The 27122-nt window shown below is 44.7% G+C and overlaps 1 protein-coding gene across 2 annotated transcripts in view; it reads left to right on the top strand.

Annotated features, from left to right (window-relative positions):
- Window positions 1-16056: 16056 nt before the first annotated feature.
- The window catches only part of Mrap2 (melanocortin 2 receptor accessory protein 2), a 29723-nt gene continuing 18657 nt past the window's right edge, over window positions 16057-27122 (top strand). Inside the window, exons 1-2 of one of the 2 annotated variants that reach the window (XM_051207618.1) lie at window positions 16057-16211; window positions 16765-16996. The gene's annotated coding sequence lies outside the window, so the exon portion shown is untranslated. Of the gene's footprint in view, window positions 16212-16627; window positions 16669-16764; window positions 16997-27122 lie in introns of those variants that run through there. The other variant, XM_051207627.1, reaches the window with a different exon arrangement.

Here is a 27122-nt window from a genome sequence, read left to right as displayed (position 1 = left end):
GAGAGTCTGTCAGGTGGTCTGGGGCTGACAGCTGAAGACTGATGCTGCCCTGGGACCTCTGTCCCCATCGACTATGGAGGACTGGGGTAGCTGTCCAGGTACCCAATAAATCCCTGCCATTTTAGTAGACATGGAAACTACTTGGTCCACACTTCTGCTTGCTCAGGTGAAATGTCCTCAGATCTGATGGTGTTGGATGACTAGGCTACTGATAGCTTTGCCAGTTTAACACGCCCTCTTCCCCCGAAAGGCACAAGCACTTTGATAGCTCGTTAATTCATTAGTTAATTTTCTTGTTAAACTAAAGAAAGGTTTGACTTAATCACAGTCTTCACCGTAAAGGATAAACAAGTTTCAGATGTAACTCTCCACTAAGTGAGCACAGAAAATGATTTTAGATACATAAATGCAAGTTGTAATGGTATAAGTAAATGATTTAAAGTATGTAAAGATGTTTTAGACTTCTTTCTATGCTATAATTACACTGGAATTTCAGAGATTCAAAGTTTTAGCATTGATAAGTGGGGTTCTGATAAACTGGTAAGAGCCCTACTTACTATTCAGTCACAATCTCAAGATTTTAAATTTCCTCTGGTTGTCTTCTAAGTATAGACTTAATGGTTTGTTTCATCTGGCTAAAACCAGGCTCTGTAGACATAGGAAAAATGTTCATGCCTTTTAACCCAAAGCCATAACCTTTGCTATGATAACCCAGGTGTAAATTTGTTTCAGTGATTTTACAGAAACCTGTGTGTTCCTGGGGACAAAGGGTTGCTACAGTATCAATGAATCTGGCTGGTGAAAATTAATACCAAGTCTCTCCACAAATTGTCTGAAGACCTTTGCTAATTTAACCAGGGCACATCTTTGTTTCATTCTTTCTGGAAATCTTCACTCTTCCCATGGCCAGCCTTGCTCATAGGGCCAGTAATTAATCTATTTTTCTCCTAGCAACTTACTTTCTCCATTTTCTCCAGTAATGGACTCATGAGGTCTCCAGGGTGGTGGTTAACTGAATGCTGCTTCATCCATACCTCCCACTGACCACAAGTTCACTGACTCTGGACTCCCAGTCCCCACATCATCCCATGCCAAAAGGAAGTAGCCAGATTTGAACTTGTGCCATTATACCCAAAAAGGTCAGGATGTTCAGTTGGAACTTCCAGCTCACTCCTGCTTGATCCGTAAAGACCCATTCCTGCCACCCCCCACTCAGAGAGCCTCTGAGCAAATGGAAGGCACCAAAAAGTCCAGTTCTGCATTGTTGGTGGCTATGGCACCTCCTCCCCTGAAGTTGCCAGCCCAAGTCCCCACCCAAAAGCATTCCAGCTTTTGACCATAGTTGAGCATAAACCCAGCATGTGGTGGACATGCCATCATCTATCACCTACATGCTATATAAGCCTGGAACAGGAGAACCCACCTAGGGGTTCCTTTGCTCAAATATACTTGTTCTTTTGCTTTTTCAATTCAGCTTGATCTGTCTTACTTTGTCAGCAGAGAAACCTATTATTGTGTTACAGAAAACCTATTAAATGTGGTCTTCAAAGACTGCAGGATTGAGATGCTACTGCCTTCTACTCACTGAAAGATCATCTAGCCTTACCTAAAACAGCCTGGAGTCACACATCTGCTCCAGTGACCCTCACCTTTGGTACTTAATTAACTTCTGCAATTAACTTCTGCCTCTGGCTCTCTGGCATGTCCTTCCATGACACATCACCTACCAAATCTCTCCTGAAGATTGTCCAGAAATCACAATTCAATTCCTAGTGTCCAGTATTGTGTGCCTTGTAAACTTTCATAATGAGGAATGGTTAGACTGGATAAGGAACTACTGTGGAAAAGTACTACTGTATCAGGGTATCCTAGTGTTCAATACCATCTACCCTAAAAATATAATGTGTAATACCAAGTCATCTATCCTTCCTTCAAAAGCTTGGTGATATGAACATTGAACTTATCTTGCCAGGGACATAAAAATAGCTAATAGTATTCAGTGTGACTGTCACCATTTAGTATATGTGATGGCTATTCTTGGTTGTCAATTTGAGTGTATCGAAATGAACTATAATTCAGAAATGGGGGGCACACTTGTGATCTGGATCTTGAGGCTGGAAGGCACACCTTTAGTCTAGGTCACATCTTCTGCTGGAAGCCTACACAAGGGCAATGGAAGAAGGAAGGTTTGTTCACAATGGGCCTGCTTGCCTTCTCCCACCTTGCCAGCACATCCATTCCCTCGCTGGCATTGGAGCCTGCTTCTTTGGAATTCCAGCAAATACAGGAGACCAGCTGAGATACCCAGCCCTGCAGGACCAAACAACCACTAGATCCTTGGACTTTCCATTCACAGCTGGCCATTGTTGGACTGCAGCCTGTAAGTCATTCCAATAAATTTTCACATATGCATACATAAATACACAGAGGGAGAGGGAGATTCATTTTTCAAGTTTTGTGACTCTAGAGAACCCTAACTAATGCAGTATGGATGTTCAATATACATGGGATACATCACCCTCCTTGGACCTGGCTGAGGTACCAAGGATTGACATTAACTTCAGGGTTTGCCACACCCTACTTTATCATATTCGAGTCCCATTCTTCACTTACTAGAAGAGACGCCAGTGTTCTTTATTCCACTATAAGCTTGACATGCAGAAGGAGTTCATGAGCTGGATTAATGAATAAATAATCTCAGGAAAATTATTTAGCATTCGGCGAGCAATATGAATTCAGGAATGTAAGCATAGAGAAAATGTACAGGTCAGATCCTCCAGTCAGACCTGCCCATGATGGGAGAACTGGGAAGGAAGAGAGGCTTTGTAAGTCTCTATAGGATAGGAGGACACTTCCCTCTATCTTGTGCATGATCTCTGCCCACTTTTTCCTGCAGTCCTCAATACACACATTGAGGATATACTGTGTGCAACCTTGTGTTGTTGTTACAAAAGCAGTATTTTAAAACAGCGAAGGAATTGAATGCATTTAAATCTTGTAAATAAAAACACTGAATTGGGGAGATGGTTCAGTGGTTAAAGCATTTGCCACACAAATGCAAGGACCAGAATTTAGATTCCCCAGAACACATGTAAATGCCAAGTGTGCCTGGTGACATGCCTATAATTTTAGTACTGGAAAGGTGGAGACAGGAAATGCCAAGGACAAGCTCATAGCCATATCAGCAAGCTCTGGATTCACCTGAAATCCCTTACTGAAGAAGCTGAAGAAGGCTGCCAACATCAGCCTTGGCCCTCCACACTCACACACATGTGTCTGCACACATGCAGACATCCATTTACACACAGGCACACCACACATACACATACATGAGGGGGAAATGGGCTAGAGTTGAATCAGGTGGGTTGGGTGATTTTGGGCATGTTCAAACTCTGCTCCATTTTCTGCAAAATGGAGATGATGTTAATGATAGGGTCTGGACTAACTTCAAATGGTAGTTATGGAGACAGGACAAATTAATCTTTGTAAGACACATATACCGAGTGCCATATAAATGTTCATCAAATTTAAACAGTTGGGGGAAGGAAAATAAAGATGTTACAATGTGTGTCAGCCACAAGCCCTCTTACTTTGTTGCAAACAAACATGCTACATTTTATGACTTCTTTGGGGTATGTGGAAGTCTACTTTCTTCATCTGAGATTTACGAAAGCATGCTTTATCTGTATGAACCTGGTAGATGATTATCCTTCCCTTAGCCAATGAGACATTTGAAAAGTAGCCTGTAGTTGATTACTCTTGGATAGATTATTTTCATCACAACAGAGGTGGAGTCCATTAGGGACTGGAAGAAACTATTCTCCAATCTCCTTGAGGGAAAACTGGTTTTCAAATAATCTAATTGTTACCTATAGGCACACATGGCTCAGTTCGGTTTAAGTGTTTTCACCGGCTTCAGGAAGGGAAAGGACAGCACATTCTGTCTCATCTCTGTTCTACAAATAACTCTTTTGGCAAGTCCAGCAATTGCATGGACATTCATATTCTGAAATGAACAGATACCATGAATCTTATGAACTCATTTGAGTTGCACAGTAAAAAATGCAAGAGACCAGAGGGAGGGTGGCTTTCCTTTTGCCACAAGGATGCACTTCATAAACTTTGCTTTTTTTCTTATAAAGTAGGTACCTTGATGAGAATGAACCCAGAGGGAATTAAAATAACACAGGAGGAAGTGAGCAGAAAGTCAAAGCGATTGGAGTCTAAAGATAAAAATAGACCCTCCAAACCAAGTAGCTCAGTTGGTAAGAGTCAGAGGTGGGAACAAGCTGCTCGTGGACTGCCAATCCACACACCACCCAGAAAGCAGAATTCCTACTTGGTGTCCTGTTTAGATAACTTTCCTCAAGCCTTCCAACCTTCCATTATCATTAGTACAACCTCTGCTCAGATGTTCTCTGATGTCTCACACTTTGTTTGCAGCAAAGACATTTGTTTTGAATTTCAGGGAAATTTAAGTAGAATGACACTAGACAGGATTCTAAAGTTCATTCCTTTGTCCCCTCAATAATCATCTAGACTAGCTCATCTTTGAGGACAAAGCTCCAAGTCCTCCCGCACATACAGTAGATATGGAACAAATAATAGGACTAGGGTGGGGTACCTGTGTTCAGTTTATGACCATCTCAGCCTGGTGATGTGTGACACTTGAATGCCTACTCCCACACTAAACCAAACTCCTTACTGTTCACCAGAGAGGGGCTGAAAAATCACAATAAATACCCCATCCTGTGATGATGAGTTCTACACATGATTTCAAAGGGACACTGTGCTCAAGAGGCATGAGGAAACAGAAGTCAAAAGTTAACCCAGCCAGTCCAGTTGTTCACAGGTCCCTTTCAAAATGATCCATGTTGGCTAGGAGAAACATAGAAGATATCAAAACCATGCATGCAGCTCAGTAGGCAGTTTGAGTCTTAAAACATTTGAATTTGTTTGTTTTTGTTTGTCAACACAGGTTTTCTCTTGTAGCCCTGGCTATCTGTAGACCGTACTTGCCTTAAACTCAAAGATCCCTCTGGCTCTGTCTCTCTAGTACTGGTATTAAAGGTGTGTGCTACCACCGCCTGGCAAAATGTTTGAATTTTTGACTGGGCTAGCTACATAGCTTCATGGACTGTGACATGAACCCTTCCCCCAGAATTCACAGATCCCAGGTTTGTCCACCAGAAGCGATCCAAGGCAGTCTGGTGAGCACAGCTCAAGCTTTCTGGGACTTTCCCAACAACAATGTCATTCTGGAGCATCTGTAGCTCTGTCACCAGCATCTTGACACAGAAATTAAAGCAGGTGATTCTGGGCCTTGTTAAATTTCTATTGCTGTGATAAAACACCATGACCAAGGCAACTTATAACATAACATGTTCAGTTTGAGACTTACTGTTCCAGAGGCTTAAAGGTCATGACCATAACGGTGCGGAGCATGGCGGCAGGCAGGCAGGCAGGATTCAGGAGAAGTTGCTGAACACCTACGTCTTAAGACACAACTACACACAGGCAGAGAAAGAGACTGAAATGATGTGAATCTTTTGAAACCTCGAGGCCCAACCCTAGCAATACAACTCCTCCAAGAAGGCCACACCTCCTAATCCTTTCCAAATAGGAAGTTCCACCAACTGGGGGCCAAGTACTAAAATATGTAAGCCTATGGAGTCAATCTCACTCAAACCACCACATCATATTTGGCTTGATTTCTCTTGAAACAAGGCTTTGAGATCTCCACACAGCCAATATTTCTCGTGAGAAGAATGAATATAGCTCTTTGGCTTCAAATGCTATGAGGCTTCCTCCTCAACCAAAGAGAACTTGAAGACAGAGCATGCTGTCCTGTTTTTATTGACTTCTCTTTTGTTTTAGAGACCTGCCAGAACCCACCACAGAAATACACACCACATCTTCCCTTCTTAATTTCCAAATGCTGAGAATGTCCTTGATGTTGCAAGATGACTCATCTGCATAATTTGTCTGGTAATTATCATGAATGCCTTAAAAGGTGCTATAAAACTAAGGGACTGAATTTAATTAAGCAAAAAATACTGGAATGTACTGGGAAAAAATTCTTACGAAGTTCTCAAATGCTTTGGAAAGAAGATGAAGCCAGACCCTTGCTTCTGATGGCATCAGGTATGTACAGTCATTTCTGTAACCAACACACAATCCTTATCTAACATGTCTTGTTCCTTTGATGGCACATTAAATACCATGGCTTCCCATTTCTAGTGTACTGGACTTTTGAGAACAGCATAACATGGGAGTAGTATTTTATATTTTTATTCATATTAGCAAACACATAAAGCATCCAATATAAAGCATGTGTTATACACCAGACATGGTGTTTTAAAAATGAACAGGATATAGAATCTGCCTTCAAGAAGCTCATGACTTAGTAATTAAAATCTGTTCAGCTTGCAGCCAGAGCAGCATCTGAGGTTTAAGCTATTTGCAATATAAAAAAATGGTAGTGTTTAGAAAAAAGCAGGACTTACTATCCACTCTTGAAGTCTGAGGCAGAGCTATGGGAATAGAGCTTTCCCACATGCTGGGGTTTGCTGGTCAGGCTGTGAGGCTGGCTGGCACACTGGAAGCTTTTCTCTTCCCTCTCACACTCGTCGTGTGCTCTTGTGCAAGTCAGTGACCTTCCTGAAGCTTTGACTTCTTCATCCACAGCACAGATGACCTACTGACCTCATGCACTCATCATGGAATCAAATGAGAAAAGCCCTGGAAGAGTCTGAAGGGCATGCCAAGCATTTCTTGGTTCCACAAAAGCAGGGAATCTGGTCTATTCTGTTTGGATCCCTGCCATCTAAAGAATTACTGAATCTTGATATAAACATGGTCCACATTTACTGAATGGATGCACAGGGTAACAAAAGAATTGCCCTTGCACTTAAACAATTAAAAATTATGGCAAGTTGATTCTTTGCTATTTTACAAAAGAGTGGGTAGGTGGGTGTGTTCTAGTATCACTGTGTCATGGGGAGGAAAGTGATCTGCAAAAGCACAGTGTCCATCCTTGCAGGGTTAGTTGATTGCCCTTGACTGTCCTTGCCATGTGCTTGTGTGTCTAGCTTGTTCCAGATCATAGTCACTGGGAAGGTGCTCTTTTGAGCCACCTAGCAGAATTTTCTCTTACTCATAATGAAGCCCGCCTCTACCTAAAGTCACTGCATAACTCTTCCCAGGTTCTGCAGTCATCAACTTTCCCCTCCTCAGATTTCTTGTGTCTAGACTAAATGGAATGATTCTGGTTAGTAAGATAGGGAAATACTTATTGTTAAATAAAAACTCTTACTTGTATGTGTCTGCTACTATGCAATAGCTTCTTGCTTGCAAAAGTGGACACTTATTGGCAGAAGCCTGCAAAAGTGGACAGGGCTGGGTTATTGGCAAGAGCCTGAAAAATGCTGAGAAGCATAAACTAAACATAAAGGAACCTAGAAAACACCTGCTCTGTATTTAGTTATGTGCAACATTACATAAGACAAATGTCATTTTAGCAATGCTATGGTAGAAAAATCTAGCATCTACCTAAAGCTCTACCAAGAATGAGTTAAGTAAATCCTGTTACATACCCAGTGAAATATTACCACTACTAAAAGTTTTTGCTTGCTTGGCATAGTATTTCACACCTATAATCCCTGAGGCAGGAGAATTGATAGTTTGAGTCCAGCTTAAGCTACATAGCATGACTGACTCTATGTCAAAAACTTAGAAAGTTGGTGTTTATCCTCATTATCTAATAAAACACAAAATACAATAGAGTGAAATCACATGAAAAAAAAATCAGTGTTCCAAATATGGCTACAACATCTGCACTGTTTAGGCACTATGGGAATGGTCCTGTCTTACAACTGTGTGTAAGACTAATGAGAAGCTGCCTGCCATTGGTGATCTTGTGGCAGTAAGGGGAAAATGGTCTTTTCTTCCATAAAATGTTAATGTTATCCTTAAGCATAAAAATTAATATCTGTATAGTTAATATTTCTGAGATTTTATTCACATATTCACAGAAGAGAGAGAAGAGAGAGAGAGAATATGTCACCTCATTGCTATCTATCTTCTTTACATCTGGTTCCAAAGAACAAAGATGTCCATTCCAGTGGAGTCAAAAGTGTGAGAAGTCACCTTCGAAATAATTCACGGAGAGACGGAAGTGTGCTGACTGCCTTTACCACATATATGCTTCAGTCCTCATAAGTATCAGCCCCTTATTTGCATGAAGGGGAAGATGATATTAACAGTTCTTTGAATAACTATCATTTGTTTGCCAAGCATTCAGCATAGCGTGGAGTAGTCCAGAGTATAAATGTCTTCTACTCAAAGTTAACTGTAAAATTGCACCAAGGATGATGACTATGCAAAGGAATCAGGGCAACTTCCCCCAGGTAGCAGCTCCCTGATGCTGAGGGTTAGATGAGGAGGATGTGGACCTTGCTGGAGGGATTCCAGACTGACTATGCTAAGGCAATGTTAGGTGTTTGGTGGTGTCTCCAGATTTAGCTCTACAGGTGGTATTTAGGGACAACAGTTGTATTGGTGCGTGTTTAAGATGGCAGCAGAACACAGCATACAGAACAGGTCAGAGCTGAGTCCAGAAATGAAGAAGAAGCTGTGGTGGTTTGGAAGAAAATGGCCCCCAAAGGAAGTGGCCCCATTAGGAGGTGTGGCTTTGGTGGAGTGGGTGTGGCCTTGTTGGAGGAAGTGTGTCACTGTGGGAGTGGGCTCTGAGATCTCCTATGCTGAAGTTATTCCTAGTGTCAGAAACCATTTCCTGTTGTCTGCAGGATGTAGGACTCTCAGTTACTTCTCTAGCACCCCATCTACCTGCATGCCACCATGCTCCCTGACATGATAATAATGCACTGAACCTCCGGATTTTAAGTGAGCCACCCCAATTAAATATTTTCTTTATAAGTGTTGCAGGGGTCATGTTCACAGGAACAGAAACCCTAACTAAGTCAGAAGCCTTCCAGTTAGGGTGCGCTTTCCAGTATAAGATGAAGCCTGCTGGACCAAAGGCCTGGTTCACCATACAGCCATGCTCACCAGGAAGGTCTGCTGGCATGAAGAAAAGAACAGGGGCTTCAATGCAAGTGATACACCAACCAGCTAACCACCAATGCTGGCTAGAATCAACTGAAATTTCCATTTTGAAATTGTTGAAGTGTGCCTTATCATTGGCTGTAATGCAATTTAAAGACTAACAGGATGCAAAGAGCCTGGCCAAGCCAAGGCCGTTTACTATTTGCTATCAGAAAGTAGGGAGCCCAGAGCCAATAAACTGAAGCTTCCTCCTTACTGTGTGATAATAAACATTGAAACACCATCAGAGAAACTCACTCCCCTCCAAAAAAAGAACAGCCCTCTCCTCCTCCCACCACTGTGTGTGTGTGTGTGTGTGTGTGTTAAATGTATTCTGTTTGCCATTTCGAGCTCCCAAAGCTCCATCTTCCAGACTGAATGTCAAGCATGAACTGAAAGACATTAGCTGTTTTGTCTGGCTGGTTCCACACTCTGTGGGTGGGTGTCTGGAAGGCACTAGGAGAGGAACAGTAGCATTAGATGCTAAAGGGATAGTTTGAGTAAATGCTCCAGCATCGGACAAGGAGAGCTGAGATGCACAGGGCCTGTGTGTACTCTCCTGCCGAATGATACCTTGCCCTGGTGTGTGAGCCATAGACTAAAAAGTGACAGCTTGCAAGTGAAAGCTAAGAACACAGATTTGGGAATGATTGTGCTAATTTGGTAAGAGCCACAGGAAACTAAGACAAATCAAATGAAACCCAATTTAGGACAAAAAAAAAAAAAAACCAATAAGAAAAATAGTACAATAAGCAGTAACCTTCAAATTAGCTAGGAGAGACTGGGAAGACTGGGAGCTGCTGCAGGAAGGGGGTGGGAGAAGGTCCTGATTGGCAGGAGGATACTGAGTCTATGCTTCTCACAGTATAGCTTGGGCTTCTGGAATGCTCACTCTCTTGCTTGGTTTCTGAAACTCCAGTGACAGGGGAAATTGTCCTTGAGGAATTTGTTCCCTTAGGTGACTTTTGCTGGCAGCATATGCAGATACGTGTTTCTGCCTTTGCTTTAGCTAAGTGATGGATTATCCAATTTTGGAAGGAAAACAGCCACATTAGAGCAGCAAATATATCATTTTTTTTGCAACCTAAGGTCTGAGCCCCATAGCAGTTTTTCTGTCTCACTCACTGGTTCTTGCTTGACTGCTGAACACACTGGGATGCAGCCAGGTTTCCCAGGCCAGACACATTACATATTCACAGTGCATCCTCAGAGACAGCTCTGGTTTTACTGCTTTCTTCTGGGCTGGCTGACATAGGTCCTAAACATCCTGAAAATAAACTGTGCCACCTCAAGTCTCCAGCCAACAATGAGCCCCTGCTTTTGGCATGCTAAGAGCTGCCAGCTGTCCCCTGCCAGCAGGCCAGGGACATTTCATCCCGTTTCCTCCCTACTGTTTTCCTTATCTTCTCCCTACCTCTGCAGTGATGCCTCTGGGTCTTATCTAGGTTCATTCTGTCTCCAAAGTGTTCTTGTTTACTTAGATGATTGGGTACATCCCTAATATGTTTCCTTGCTAGTTTGTATTCTTATTTTTTTTTTTCATGAAAAACCTCCCAATAGCACCCTGTGCCATACCCTGCCCACTGTCCCACCACTCTGGTTGAGCATTGAAACAGAGGGTGGATCCAACAATCCCGCCCACCACCTTCCAGGAACTTCCTGGAGCTGGTCTGGGCACACTAGACCTGCCAATCAATGCGGGACCACCCTGAATCCCCACCTGCCTGATCTCTGACCCCCACCACCGGTGATCTGCCGGAGTTCTGGGCCCTGCCCAGAGATCCCCCTATCCCTGCAGGGCCATCCAGAGTCCCTGCCTGTTGGACCTTTGACCCCCTTCGCCGGGCCTCTACTGGAGCCTAATCTTTGACCTCCATCACTGGGACCCTGCCTGAGAAGAGACCTCCTAGAGAGTTTGGACCACCTAGAGCTACAGACCTCCAACTTCTAACCCACCTAAGCCTACCAGGGGAGTAGGAGAGAGAGAGAGAGAGAGAGAGAGAGAGAGAGAGAGAGAGAGAGAGAGAGAGAGAGAGAGAGAAAGACCTCACCTGCACTTACTGGAAGAAGCTATAGGAAGACGGCAATACAAGAAAAGACCTAACAATAGAAAGACAAGCATGATACCACCAGAATCTAGGAACTCTACACCAACTAGACCTGAACACCCCAAAGCAGATGAAGAAGAAGAGAACAACTTAAAAAATATATTCTTAAAATATATTCAAAGATGGTATGAGAAAATTCTTTAAAGAAATAGAAGAAAAAACAAACAAAAAAATGGAAGAAATGAACAAATCTCTTAAAGAAAGTATGGAAAGCCAAGAAAAAAACAATTAAGCAGGTGAAGGAAAGAGTTCAAGACTTGAAAACTGAAACAGATACAATAAAGAAAACACAAACTGAAGGAATGCTGGAAATAGAAAAACTGGACAAATGATCAGGAACTACAGACACAAGCATAACCAACAGAATACAAGAGAGGGAAGAAAGAATCTCAGGCATGGAAGATAACTGAAATGTGTCTCCTCACAGAGACTGGAAGTTTCCTCAGAGGGCCACAGACTTGTTTCCGATCTCTCTTTGGACTTGCAGATGACCACTCTCTTTTTGTCACATGGTCAGCCTTCTACACTCATACACCCCGTTTCTCTGTGTATCAATGTGCTCTTCCCATAAGAACACTGGTTGTATAGATTAAGACTTACTCAGCATGACCTCACTTAACTTAGTGGCCTCTTTAAAGGCCTGTTTACAAACACTCTGAAGTACTAGAGATCAGGACATGTGACTGGGGATATATAACTTAGCAGTTAGTGAAGTCAGAGGGAGGCTCAGTGTCTCTGCAAACTGTGGCCCTACTTCCTGCTCCCTTTCTGTGATATGATCTTAGCTATCAGATCCATAACTCTAGGCCTGCTGTGGTGATATTTTGTTTATGATCTAATAAAGCTTGCCTGAAGATCAAAAAGCAAAACTGACCACAGCCATAGAGGCCAGGCAGTGGTGGTGCACGCCTTTAATCCCAACACCAGAGAGGAATATACGACAGGAACTCAAGGTATTCACTGGGTATTCAGACTGCAGTCACGCTGAAGACAGGATCACGCAGCCTTGGTAGAAGTAAGAACTCTTTGGTGGCCAGCTGTTTTGCTTTCTGATCTTCAGCTTGAACCCCAGCACCTGTCTCTAGGTTTTTATTTTTAATGCTGCAGCCTGCTAGCCAGCTAGGGACTGATGAGGTGCTGGAGGGTCCGACCATTCTTGCCTAGGGGTGGCAGTACTCTCCCATGTTTGGAGGCATCTGGCAGGGCTGAGCCTTGCACCCTTCCAAAATCTAGGTGTCTGAATGAAAAAAATAAATAAATAAATAAATAAATAAATAAATAAATAAAAAGGGCAAAGGCAAGGCCATGACTGCTCCTAGATGTGGTAGAGGAGAAAGTTCATTGTAGATAAAAAAGGAGAGCATAGCCAGAGGCAGGAACCTCTGGGAAAGTCCAGAGTAGACATGACCAGACTGAGCTGGGCTATATGGGGACAGGAGAGAGGGAAGGAGAGAGTGGAGGAAGGGGAAAGGGGAAGTAGGTGCAGCAGCCAGGAGACCAAAGGTCCAAAAGAGGATGGTAACCAAAATGTCTGGGTTATGTAGGGAAGAGCCTCTGGGGGAAAGGCGGCACAGCCCTGGGCTGAAGAGGGCAGGGTATGCCAGCTACACCCTATAGCAGGTAGGGACTGAGGGATGTATTAAATAGCTACCTCAGTCACTTCTCCTGGGTTTGACACTTAACCGTGTCCTGTGTATTCTGACTGATGGTTCAATTCTTTGGTCCACAAATCAAGCTTTGAGAAAGGAAGTTGATGTCCCCTTTTGAAAATTTGGTTAAAACCATGGAATGTCTCCTCTGAGAAGATGAAATGCACGGTGTGGTTATCTGAATAAAAATGGCCACCATAGGTCCTTAGGGAGTAGCACTATTACAGTAGGTGTGAATTTGTTGGAGGAAGTATGTCACTGGAGCCGGATGCTCAAGCCAGGCTCAGTGTGGCAATTCTCTTCCTGCTGCCTGCCAATCCAGATTTAAAACTCTCAGCTAAATCTCTAGGACCATGTCTGCCTGCTTGCTGCCATGCTTTCCTCCATGATGATAATGGACTAAACCTCTGGACTGTAAGTCAATTCCAATTAAATGTCTCCCTTTAAAAGAGTTGCTGTGGTCATGGTATCTCTTCACAGTAAAGAACACTGACTAACACAGAGATAAAACGGCTTTTCATACACGATCAAGGACAACGTAGTTCCAGAAAGCATTTCATAGACCTGTGGCCTTGCTGGTCCTACCAGGCTCATCTGCTGTTTATCTCAAGAACTGCACATCCCCTCCTGTACCCCATCCCCAGTACGCAAAGCCAGCCTCCCGGCTTATCTCACTCTTTCCAGCCTGTGTGGTCTTGCATTTGCTCCTCCTCTGGCTTCTGTGCAGTTTCCTTCAGAGTCCCCGCTGCACACTTCTACAGTTCTGTCTTCTTTACTGTCAGCTCCGCTTTCTAAGCATTGTGGGTGAAACAAAGTGTTCCTTTAGGCTGTCTCTCCATGAGCCTCTTTTGTGAGGTTCACAATACTGGGTTTTGATTACTTCCTTGCTCGTCTTTCTCTTTTATTGGATTTTGAGGGTAAGATCTATGCATTAATCAGTGAAATTTTCCTAGCAGCTGTTATGGAGCTGAGGCAAGTAATTGTAAATATCGGTAGAAAGAACAAACGAATGATTGAAGGAGAGGAAGTATGAGTTCCTGAGGAGGATTAATTTGCATATTTTGAGTGTGAATCCCAGCTGTGCCACTGACTAGAATCGTGATCTTAGGGAAATGACCCTCCAGCCTTAGTTTTCCAGTCTCAGAATGGGGCAAACAGAATTTACCTCAAGACAAACAGACAATATCTATAGATACATTTTAACTGTACCCTGTCACTAGTTACTTTTGGAGTGAAATGACAAAACTAAAGGATAAGTGGATCTGCATCCTTTTATTACTTGTAACAAAAATACACCCCTTAAATGCTCACTGGATGCAAAACGTGATGTGGAACAGGCTTCTGGGAGTTAGGGTAAGCCTGCTGAACTCTAAAGTAGAAAGAGAGATGTGCTATGAGAGAGGTCTCAACTGTTAGGTTAAGTGGTCATTGATAGTGCTGGGGATCCTGTCTTAGACAATGTAGAAGGTAAGGACAGATGCCTGAGGTTGTCACTCACTTCCACACAGTCACCGTGCCATGCATGAAGCTGCAGCCACACAGGAACATGCACACATGCCTGTGCTTCTCCTGCATGAAGAGTTCGTAGCAGAGCAATGGAGGTTCTCCAGGAGAAGTGCTGCGTGGGATGGATCTAGAAGGAAAGATAGAAAGATGTTAGTGACTCGGGAGGAAAGAAGGGGCTGTGTGCCACCAGGGACAGGGACAGATCCCTAAGAGGGACATGTGAGTGTCATTATCTTCCTGATGCTGTTGCTTTCTGGGAGCCTACAGTTTTGGCTTCTGGAACTGATGGTTAGCTATCTGCCTTTGCTCCTAAGCAGTGTTCCTAGACTGTCTATCTTGTGGAGCCCTGGTCCTCTAGGTAAAAGAGCCCCTGCAGTCCACAGCTAAGGTGGATATGAGCCTGTTTGGTGGTTGGCACTTAGCAGTGGCAGTTATGTTGTTGCCCTGTGCAGTGTCACTGGGCCCTGACAGGGGTACAGGCGCCATTGCATGGGTGATGAATCACACCCCCACAAACTGAACTCCACAAAGAGAATGAGTCAACATACAGTCTTGGGAACCAGTGACCGTTCTCACCACTGATAGCAAATTGTATCATTTAGACTCAAGCTGCTTGCCAATGAGCCAGGGAAACACACAGAGACGCTATAAAAAATGATGGTTCTCAAAATACTTCATTTTACATGTGATAATGAAACGACTCTTTTTTTTTTTTTTTAATCCTTGAATCAGATATCATTTCCAGGAATCCCTTTCTAGAACCATCGTATTGACTTAGGCCGTTGCCTTGAACTGTCCTTGAACTTGCTCTGTAGACCAGGTTGGCTTTGAACTTAGAGATCTACCTGTCTCTGTCTCTTGAGGGCTGGGATTAAAGGCGTGTGCCACCACCAACCAGGTTACTTTCTTATCTGTAAAACCAACATGGCCACGCAACCTTCCTCATCATGTGGCACTTGGGATTGGCAATAAATAAATAAATAAATAAATAAATAATTAAATAAATAAATAATTCGGTATATGCTAAGGGACATCTTAGTGCCTGGCTCATAGTCAGGGTTCTTTCTTCGGACACAAGCCTGGCTGCTCTCTCATCTTCTTGTTACCCAGTAAGGCAACCCTGACCCCACCCCCCACTCTACTCCCATTGTCCTATTGTCTGCTTTGTGTTTTTGTCCACAACGCTGTATTCACACACCTTGACTTATATTTACCGGCAACATTTATTGTCTGTCTCCTTACTAGACAGATGCTCTACAAAGTTGGTGTTTGGCACCTGATATAGCTCAGATGGACAAATACAAATGCATGCAGAAGAGAGTTGTGGCTGCTAACTCAGCCCACTGGTAACTGGATCAGTCTGGATGATGTTTGATGCCCCTTGGCATCTGTACCTTTAGGTTGGGGGAGTCACTCAGAAACTGAGGTAATAATTTAAGTAGTGCATTATGGAGGGCGCTAGCTAGCCTCACTGAACTTGAACCCAAGGCTGAGAATAACTGAAAGCCTGTTCAAGTGGACCATTTTCTTCTTGTTCAGTTCAGAAGAGCCTGGTACTCAAAGTTGACCTAAGAGACCCACTACAGTCCCAGAGACGGCAAAGTATCCCTGGATACACCCCCCCCCCGCGCCCCTTTTTTTATGTTCAGTGAAGGAAGTACTTTGGTGCCCCAACGCTGGGAAGGCATCTCAGGAGCTCACCACCAGCCTCTGTGCCCAGCGCCGCCTCCGCCACTAGGTCGCTAGCACGCATCTCCTCCGCAAGGCGGCACAGGGAGCGAATCGCACAGCTGCGGCCAGCTGTGGTGGCGGTGGCGAGGCTTGGGCATTGAAGGAGCCTGCGGTAACCCGGGACAGGACAGGGCGTGGGGCTTGCCTGGGGTCTGGGTGCCTTTCAGTCTGCCCCGGGATCGGAGAGGGTGAAGATGGGGAGCGGAGTGGGTGAAGATGGGGAGGGCGGGGAAGAGCGATCCGGGTTTGGATGGCATGGAGAGCAGCTTTTGGGCGTCTTGAAGGGCTTTCAAGTTCGAAACCCGCCCGGCTGCTGAGATCAGCCTTTCCATCCCGAGGGGGTCAGGAAACCCTAGATAAAGCTCCTGGCGCTGTGAGCGCAATGGGCACCACGACCTAGCCACACCCTCTCCCGCAGGTGAGAAACTTTCCCGCCGCCAGGGCCTCAGCAGAGCATCTACAGAGCCCAGAGTCTGGAGACCAGTGCCTCCAGACCAAGGGCGTGGTCCCCAGATGCGTACCTTCTGCAGTGTGAGTCTGTTTTTCAGGACTAACCCTGCTGTTAACAGGTTTGTTCAGACTGGGGAACCGGTCTTGTGTCACTTTAGTGGTGAGGTCGCAATTGCAACTCCCTCCTGCGTTCTTCTCTGTCCTGTTCTGGGTAGTGAAGTGAGGAAGGCCTTCTGAGAGCAAGTGCACCAGGAGACTGTTCAGAAGCTTCGGTTTTCACAGCACTTTAGATGACACCGAGCACCGGATATTGTACTCGATTTAATCCGGCAATCGGGAATGTTTTGAGAGCAAACGAAGCTTGGAAGAAAGTGCCCCTATAGCTCCAGGGAAGACGGAGGAACTGCCACACATAAATTAATCCTTAGGAACTGCCCCCTCCCCCAGGTAAGTAACAGTATTTTCAGTCGCGGGGAAAATGAGATGAGAGAGCAGAGTAACATTTCCCAACCCGATTCCACCCGTTAACAGTGGGGGTGGGGAGATCTGAAAACTAAAGCTGTGATTCCTGGCTAGGAGTGCAGCAGCAAAAACAGGCATAAGAGAACAGCCTGGGCTGCAAGGATCCAGGGAAGGTGGCAGCACTGTCAACTGGCTTTGGTGCTTGGTGAGATCTTGAAGTCCAAAGGGACTTATTGTTGGAGATTAGCTGTCTGGCTGGGTCACTAAAAGCATTTGGAGTCTCCCTTGCACAGGCAGGAGAACTAGGAGACATTGCAAAAGATGGGGACCTCAACATCGCCTCCCAAAACAAGTTCTTGTAAAAGACAGCTCAAGACCACCCAGAAAGGCATTCCCAGAGGCCATTTATGGCAAGCAGGGCTGTGGGTGGGGGTGTGCCATCTCCATGTTTCTACAAATGTGAGTTGTGACTCATTAGGGTAATGATACTAGTCTAGTAGGTGGCAACCCGGTATTTTGAAACCATGGAACTCAATAGAAGGGAGAGAAAGCATCAGCACTTATTGTGAGAGCAAGAGTGGATGTGTGTCCTGTGCATGCATTTCTGTTGTGCATCCTGCTGTTGCTACCTTCTTAACTGGGCTGCTCCTAGCCTGCCCCTGGGCTGACCCGCCTGTGCTTACTTGGGGTTGTCTCTTACTTTGCAAATGACATCATCTTCACATTCTAATGGTTTCTATTGGCTGGCAGATGCTGGGATATTTCACCATTCAGAATCCATTTTTGAATTCTTCGGTTTGTTTTTGGATTTATAAGGTCTGCAGGGTGGCAGTAACTTGCTGAGGGGCTTCTTCATATGTTTCCTTTAGTTCTCAGGCTATGATGACTATTATTTCCAATTTACATCAGAGGGCCTACAGATACATTGGAGTCACTGATCATGTGTGTGTGTGTGTGTGTGTGTGTGTGTGTGTGTGTGTGTGGCTTTGCAGAGGCATGGAAGGCAATCTCCTGCTACATCAAAGGGTGGGATATAAGGCAGTATTTAAATTGAGAAGAGCTTTGTGTGCCTTCTCCTTGGTGCCACTTACTGGGACAAAGATGTTTAGTGGTGGGAGGCACTGATTAAAGTTGCAATAATTACAGATCTGACTAGAAATATGCCTGAAAAGGGTACTAATCCTAGAATTTTGGGTTCACAGTCAGGTCCAAGCTCTAGCTCTGCACTGAAGTTCAGAGACAATTTTAAAATAGAGGAAAGGGGACTGGAGAGATGGCCAGGTGGTTAAGGGCACTGGCTGCTCTTCCAGAGGGCCTGGGTTCAATTCCTGGCATCCAAACTGTCTATAACACCAGTTCTCCAGGATCTGATGCTTCTCTTGGCCTCCCTGGGCAGTGGACACAGGTGGTTAGTAGAATACCTGGTAGGTAAGCATGGGAACTGCATTTGGATCCCCAGCATCCTAATTTTAAAAATGGTCAGGTGTAGTGGCCATAATCCTGATGTTACAGAGCTGGAGGCAGGAGGGTCCCTGGGGCTTTTTGGCCAGCTAGTCTTTGTGAATTCATGAGCTTCGGACTTGAGAAAGATCCTGTGTCAAAAAGCAATGTGGAGAGCAATAGAGGGAGACGCCTGACACTAATCTCTTGCTTCTCCACAAGCATGCACATACATGCATGTATACCACCCCTCCCCCCTGGCCCATGGGTAGCCAGATGAGTTTCACATGATTGTAAATTCTGCTGTGTGGGAAAATGAAGTAAGAGGACATGTTTGAGGTCAGCCAGTGAGACCTTGTCTTAGAGACACGTGTGTGATGGGGAGCGGGGGTGAGTAGGAAGAGATGAGATGGCAGGATGGTGCCTCTGTGATGAGCTACTTCCATGTGAAAGACAGACATCCTGGGGTTTCTGTAATGAGGCCTAGGGAAGAGACTGGATTTCCTTGGTAAGGGTATGCTATTCCTCACGCCCATTAGTGTGAGGCCCGTTACCTGCTGGGATAGTAGGTATGGTCTTTTACTGAACCACTCGTAACACACCCAGGAGGTGGGACGGTAATTATCATTATGCCCATTTAACAAGCAAAGAGACAGAAGCACAGAGGAGTGAGGGACTTGTCCATAGACCAATAGCCAACAGACAGGGGAGTTGAGATGAGAGCCAGGCATGTAACCATCGTCACCTGTTCCCTCCGAGTGGCATTAGGTTCGGGTCCACTGCACTCCATGTTCCATTCTGAACAGCACCTATTTAGAGGACAAGGACCACTTCAGAGAATCTGGGAGGAAGGTGGCTGGGAACAAGAACCTGGAGGCCAGGTCATGAGAGGATCAGATAACATTAGCCTGGCAGAGAAGAGGCGTGGCCAGCATTTGAGCCAGTCCTGAGATAGCTGACCAGCAGCATGTGGCTTCATTCAGTGGTCAGGACTGTTCAGAAGAGGGGTTTCCCACAGGATTAGAGGGTGCTGTACTTTGTTTTGCAATGTTCACATTCAGTTTTGTTAGAAAAGAAGAAGAAAAGGAATCAGAAGTTAGCACTCAATGTTAGCAAAAATGTGCATGTAGGTGAAGTAAGTGCGCCGGGGTAAGCTCTCTGTCTTCCTGCTTTGAACTTGGACGGGTGAGAAACTGGCCAGCAACTCAGTAGACAACGGCGAAAGAGAGCAAAGGTTCCCTTGATCCAGTCGGGAGCATGGAGAGAGGTCAGAGTTGCATTTGTATCCAAAGTCTGGACATTCCAGTTCTTTTGGGTCTTTGAAATGGCTTTGTGAGTAGAAGAGTCATGAACACTCCAGTGTTAAGCCGGGGAAGATGAATGCATTTCAATGGGTGTTGGAAAATAAATACTTGGTCAGGTTCCACAAATTGTGGCTGTTCAGAAGATGGGTGTTTTATGCTTAGATTAAAATAGGGAAGGGTAGCAAGCTGTTTGCTTGATCCTACATTTACTTCTGATGGAGGAAGAGTTAGCTATGGGAGCAGCTGGACAAGAAAGTGCTTACTTAACCAGTATTCCAGAGACTCACACTTGGAAAGAGAGGCTCATCAGAATTGGGGGGGGGGGACACACACCACAATAAACACTAGAAGAGAAGTACCCTGCAAAATTACTGACTATACCAACTATGCGTTTGTCTGTTGTTTGTGGCTGAAAATGACTTCTGCGTGCATTTCATTTTCCTAAATTTTTTACTTTTCTTCAGACATCAGCATAGCAAACGACTGGGATGGGACAGGTGGGGAGATGCATTTTCCTTAGGAGGTAGAACATAGTTAAGGTTTCATAGTCTGGGGAGAACCAGGGTCCACCTAAGATGATGCTAATACCGTCCAGGGGCTGGGGGATTAAATTTATTTTCTCTGCCAGGCAAGATCTGAAACATAACACGCAGCAGCAGAGAAAGCTCACAGATGTTTACTGGGGGCGAGGACACATGCATGCCACAGACACACCGAGAAAAAAAACCCTCTGCAAAGCAGAGGCTGGGAAGCCAAAACTCTGTTCTCTTCTCCAGGAGTGGGGGCTTTAAAGCTTCGAAAGGTTCAGTCCCCTCCTTTTGGGTTTGACAGATAGGACAGTTGACAGCCCCCAGCTGTTCTGTGGCAGGCCCTTATCTGGCCTTAAACTTGCTGAGCCAGTTCATCATAGGGGGCCTGCTGGCTGGCGACAAAACCTGCCATGCTTTTGTCTCCAGTCAGGAGGTTGAGGACATTTACTACCTTCATTACCTAGCTCTCTATCTGACTGCCTAACAGGGGGTCAGGCTAACTCCTAGGCTCTCAGTGCTATTGTTTTGGGTTTATGCCAAGGTACAAAGTGATTTTCCTTGTCTTTCTCTATAGGAGTATGAAAAGTATTTATTCCTATTAGAAAGATGGAAAAAGTATGTGAGACATACATTTTTGCTTCTCTTTCCTTGCCAACGTGCTGGTTCACCTTATGGTAGTGTTGCTTAGATGTGGAGTAAAACAAAGCAGAGGTCAAGAATCTCTTCAAGAGATGCTGACACTGTAGAAGGTGAAATGTTGGCTTAATTGTTGCATTTGTTACCAAGACCTATGTAATTACTTTGCTGACTAGAGAATACTACTAAAATATCCTTCAAGTCCTTCAAGTGAAAATGATTGACAAGCTTCAAATAAGCATCTCCTCAAAAGGTGCATTTACTTTTCCCAAACACGCCTGTCCTTGTACCAGCAAGACAACTTTCATGGGGAGGCAGGGCTGGCTGAGGGGACCGCCTTCCACAGTTGGACCACAGCTGCCCCGGTGTCAGACAAGAGGAGCTAAGTGGGGGATGTGACTGTGTGCCTCTCCTATCTGAGCTGAGAGTGCCAGAAGCAGATTTTGGCTACCATGGACATTCACTTCCTATTTAGAGTCACTCGACTATCTGCAGTTGCTTATTTACCATAGGAAGCTGCCTGCCACCAAGGGAAGGTGAGCTGGATGCCTTTGGGGACCCTCAGGCAAGGGGCGGACTCTACTTCCCACCCCTCCTTTTGCAAGGCCCCTCCTTGCTCTGTCCTCATCAGGTCCCCTCTGCAAGGTGAAGCTGTAGCTGCTGGAAACCATCACTGCCTTGCTCCACCAGGCTCTGGCTTGCTTCTTATGGGCAGTTCTGCTAAGATGACTGAGGGCTAGACAAACGGAGAAAGGAAACCATGCTGGCCCCTTAGGTCAGAGCTCCAGACCAAGAAGGTGATCCTTGTGTTTAACCTTTTCTGATGCACTGGCTCAACTTCCTATATTTACAAGATCAGATTGACACCTTCCTTCCCTGTGCACTTGCCTGTGGACAGAATGATTTACCTCAGGCTGTAGGAGTGGTGTGTGCTGCTTGGGGATGGATACCACTGGAGGGAAATAAAGAAGCTCTTTGTGACAAATCACCTCCCAAGTGATTTAAGACATAGCCTATTCCACTTACTGCTGTCTGTGCCAAATGTTTCCGAAACTCTGATAATTAAAACTTCCAGAGTGGTTCCCCAGGGCCACGCAAATGACCTAAGTTTAAAGTTTTATTTCACCTGGCCCTAATGTTTTAGAACTACAGCTCTATAAATGAGCACGATCACTTTGTGAGTGGCAGGCTGACCTCTCAGGAGTTGGAGTCATGCTGTTAGTATTAGCTACTTTTATGTTGCTGTAATAAAATACTATGACCAACAGCAACTTAAGGTAGAGCGTTTATTTGGGCTTACAGTTCCAGAGGGCTGAGTCTGTCATGGCAGGGAGACATGGCAGCGAGGGCTAGGAGTTCCATCTTTAACAGCAGACATAAAGTAGAGAGAACAAACTGGAAGGTGAGTGTGGTAGCATAACCCAGGGACATACTTCATCCAGAAAGTTCTCACCCCCTGAATCTTCCCAACAGGACAATGAATTGAAGACCAAGGGTTCAAATGCCCAGGGTGGACATTCCTCATTCAAACTACCATACCCTCTCATTAGTAAGATATCACAATTCGTGTCACGAAATTTAAGAGAAGAGTCCTTATGTGCTAAAGTAGTTGGACAAGGCACCATGGTGGGTAGAGATGGTGCTGAAACCCTGATGTGTGTCAGAACTATTCATGGGGAGTTGCAACACACACACATCTACTCACCATAGGTAGGGAACCCATGACAGCCCAAAGTCTAGCTTGGTGAGCCAATGAGTTTTATTAGGGTTACTTACAAGAGTTTGGGGGAGGGGCAACTTTCAGGAGCAGAAATGACTCAAAGACAGCTGCATCACCAAGGTTTACCCCAGCATGAGTGACAGTTTACAAAAGTTAGGAGACCTGGAATATACTACACAGGCTGCAGACAGCTCAAGAGGTTGGACTGGTCTAAACTTATTCCAGACAGCTCAGGTGTTTTCTACTTCTTCCAGGCAGCTGGTCTGATCTCAGAGTTTTTCCAGCTTGGCTTTCTGGGGTCCAAGGGCAACTCAGCTTTTATTGTTTACTCCTGCAGTGAGGGGACCAATGAATCTGGTCAGTTTCAGGGACTTCCTGGAGCTATTTTGTGTTGTTTACCTTCCTGTTTAGTTTAAGGAGCTTCTTTGAGGTATGAAATGTTTTGATCAGAGAGGAGGGAACTGTTTCATGACACCCTGCCCTTAGGGAGAGAGCAAGGTCCAAGTCCAGCTTGAAGGACAGAAGAGGACAAGTAGAAGCTTTGAGGGCTATCTTTCTTTGTACCCAGCCTGGGTTCCTGTACTAAAGGCTGATGGGAGATGTCATTCTGTAAATATGTTTCTCTTATTGGTTAATGAATAAAGCCCTGTTGACCAATAGGAAAGCAAGACAGGCAGACTTAGGAAACAAAGAGGATTCTGGGAGAAAAGTAGAGAGGAGTCAAAATCTTGGACCAAGGTGAGAGAAGAGGTCCGGACCCTCCCTCCACATGGAAATACTTAGATTGATAGAAATGGGTTATTTAAGACAGAACTAGCCAATAAGAAGTGCTAGTAACTGGCCAACAGTTTCATAATACAGAGTCTCTGTGTATTATTTTGGGGCTGACAAGGCTCTGGAACCAGGCTGGCAGGGAAACTGATCACAACAAAAGGCATTTTAAAGATGCCTTTATACCTGTGTCATTGTGCTGTTATCCTGCCCTTTACCGTGTGTGTGTGTGTGTGTGTGTGTGTGTGTGTGTGTGTGTGTGTGTGTATGCATGTGAATGTGTTTGTACATGGGTGTGTGTTTGGGATGTGAAGGTCATCAGGAGTGAGAATGATTCTTGATTCTATATATAAGCCTGAATTCTGCAGTGTCTATGACTGGACTTTTTTTTTTTTTTTTTTAATCTCCACTGAATTTCTCATGGTTACACTCACAGTGTTTGTTTTGAACTTTCTCCTCCTAATTTTAACTTTTTAGAGAAACCACTTCTCCTTCTCCTTACAGAGCATTTTTGCAGGAACTTTATGTCCCTGTTGAAGGTGGCACAGAAGAGGGCAGATTAATGAGTTTGGAAATAGCTACTTTTTAAAGGTATATTTATTGTTTTATTACTGTAAGGATGGTTAGGATAAAGTCAGATGTAATGGCCTTTCAAATTCAGAGTAGAGTTAAATGGCAGTTTCATTTCTAATAAGTTTAATTCATCTAAGGAAACAGTGCTTGAATTACAAGACACTCCAGGCAGTGAAGCTTCAACAACAGACATGAATGCCTACCACTGGGGACCATAAGGAAAGGCCCTGTCACCAGTCTCTGTCCTTGGCTCAATCCCCTCCCACAGAGCACTTTTGCGGCCTGTTTACATGTAGTTCCTCCATGAATCCCCATCTCTCTCAGGATATCCATCAGATGGCCTCTAATCGACCTATTTAGAAATCTTGTTTCCAAATATAGTCACATTCTACAATGTCAGGGGTTAGGGCTTCCATATAAAAATTAGAAGGTGGTCAAAATTCAGTCTATAAGTGTCATATCTGTTTATTGTGTATCCCTTTCATCTATCTATTGATCTTCAGTCATCTGCCAGCTATCACCATCTATCAATTTGCTATTTATCACCTACTTATCACTATCATCTATCCGTTATGTATCTACTGCCTATCTAGATATACACAATCATGTGTATATGCTCACATGTGTACCCATAACTTATGAAAACAGGTACACACATAGAGTTACTGACATAAGTAAAAAGCAAGTTAGTATTTTGTCACAGAATATTCCTAGAAGAAGTTTCACCAAATCCCTTTACATTTGGAGATGAGTACTTAAGCCATAGGAGGCTTTCATACAAATGTGGTGGAAGCTTAAAAATGAAGTATTTAAGACTACATGTGTTTTTAGAACTGGTAGGCAGAACACAGGTACTTCCCAGCTGTCCAAGACTCCCAGATGGAGAAAGGAGATCCCCAAAGAGACTCTGGACCCCCACCCTCTGGACAGAAGCAAGGCTGTGTGCTTGTGGCTGGGAAGATATGTAAGGCACCTGGTTGGTTCAGCATTGTCCACCATTCCCTGGGCTCCGCTTACTTTGGAGAGCTCTCAATCCCCTCCCACAGAGCACTGACTGAGAAGCACTTTGTATTTATTCTCATGCTCAGGGTGGAAGGGAGAAACGATTAACTTTGTAATACATCAACATCGAGAGGTTCCACAACACATAGAGCATGTCTGCTATGATCTCTGCCTGTGTGCTATCTCAGTCTGTTCTTAAAAAAAAAAAAAAAAAAGTTTATTGTGTGAGCACATTGTGTGTGTGTGTGTTAGAGAGACAGAGAGACAGAGAGAGAGAGAGAGAGAGAGAAGGGGGGGTCAAAGGAAAACTTGGTGGAGTTGGTTCTCCCCTTCCACCTGTACATGAGTTCTGGGAATTGTACTCAGGTCATCGGCTTGTGCAACAAGCACTTTACCCACTGAGCAGTCTCACCTGCATGCTTAGTCTCTTCTTGATGTTAGGACAAAATACCTTAGGGTTATAAACAACAGACATTTACTGCTCACAGTTCTAGAGGATGGGAAGTCCAATATGAAGGTACTAGCACATTCGCTGTCTGGCAGGGGCTCAGAGCCTCGTAGATGGTGCTTTGTTGCTGTGTGTTGCTATGATGGGGACAGGCAGTACACTGGGGCTGCTTCTCTTAGGTTATTAATCTCATTCATGAGGATTCAGCACTTGTGACTAAAAAGGGGAATGAACATTCAGAATGTGACTAGTACTTAGCTGTAACTCTAGCAGTGAGCAAAGTAGAAGAGACCCTTGTCTTATGGCTTACAGAAGGAGCCAGAGGGAGGCAGAAGGCCAGGCGAGGACTGATTAGCTTAGTGGCATCATAACCTTTCCTGTAGTATTCTGGAAAGGTCACCCTCCATCTCCAAAGGTCAAGGACAGTTGTCATGTCCCAGCACCTAGAGTTTAGTTGAAAAACATTTTCTAGACTGAACAACAGAGCTGGGAAACACTAACTCAAAGACATTACTATGTGGCCTGTTTATTACTGTTAAGGTGCACCAAACCTAATTGGTGGAGGGAATTCTCTTTGAGGTCCCAGGTGTTAGAGAGAGGAAGCCCATGTGGAGGGGTTGTCCTTTTGAGAAAGGAGAATGAATCCATTGTGTATACAGGTATATTCACATATGTAATATCGATAGTGTGACTTCAAGGGTGAGAGGTTTGCAGACCTTCCAGTCCCTGAAGCCCAAATTGGAGAAAAACTAACACATTGAAAGAGATGGATTCCTTTTTTTTTTTTTTTTTTTGACAGGGTTTTTCTGTGTAGCCTTGGCTGTCCTGAAACTCACTCAGTAGATCAGGCTGGCCTCAAACTCACAGAGATCTGCCTGCCTCTGCCTCCCAAGTGCTGGGTTTAAAGGCATGTGCCACCAAAGAGATGGATTCAAAGAAATGAATTTTGCCTCAGGAGGAGGAGGTGGCTAAATAAGGGAACAGACCTGGGTGGCTAGATTTAAGAGTGTAATCTAATGGTTTCTAGCAAGGCAGAGGGGAGAAGGTCAAGGCATGCTGGAGCCACATGATTGAGTGGGAGCTCTTCAAAGGGAGCTGGCTTAGAGGATGGAAGAGTCAGGGAGCTAATGGAAGTGTTGGAATGTGGGAGGGAGAAGTGATTGACAGTTTTCATCACAGCAGAAGATGTCTATAGCCTGCTAATCACACTTTACCACCATGGGTTCTTCTGAAACTACCTATGCACACCATCATAGTTTTAAGGTGTAGCCCTAATTGTTGTCATTGCATTCGTTGGCAACAGCACTTTCAGTTGCTTGAAAGAATAGCTTTTATGTCTGCCACTCCAGGAGCTTGTTAAGCATGTGTTTCCTGCCAGTGGATGTAGTGGGATATTCACTTTGTCTGCACCTGTGGCACAGACCACGCCCATTGGGGTGGGGACAGGGGCAGATGTGACCTGGGGGAACTAAGGCTGAGGAGGGGGATCGGGGAGCTTTCTTGCTTGCAGCACGGGGACAGGAGAACATCCAGAGGCATCCTTGAGACCAGGAAACTGCTGGTGTTCACCTGTCTGTGTTGTAAGTTATTTCTCTCTGAATAAACATCTATTCGGCCTATCTGTTTCTCCTGATCCTTATTAAACCTCAATAGTATCCAGAGAGCCACTGTCAGCTTTTAGCTCCCT

Source organism: Phodopus roborovskii, unplaced genomic scaffold (assembly GCF_943737965.1).
Source record: "Phodopus roborovskii unplaced genomic scaffold, PHOROB, whole genome shotgun sequence".
Classification (NCBI taxonomy): Eukaryota; Metazoa; Chordata; class Mammalia; order Rodentia; family Cricetidae; genus Phodopus; species Phodopus roborovskii.
The sequence above is the reverse complement of the archived record's forward strand: the minus strand, read 5'-3'. Positions and strand labels throughout refer to the sequence as shown.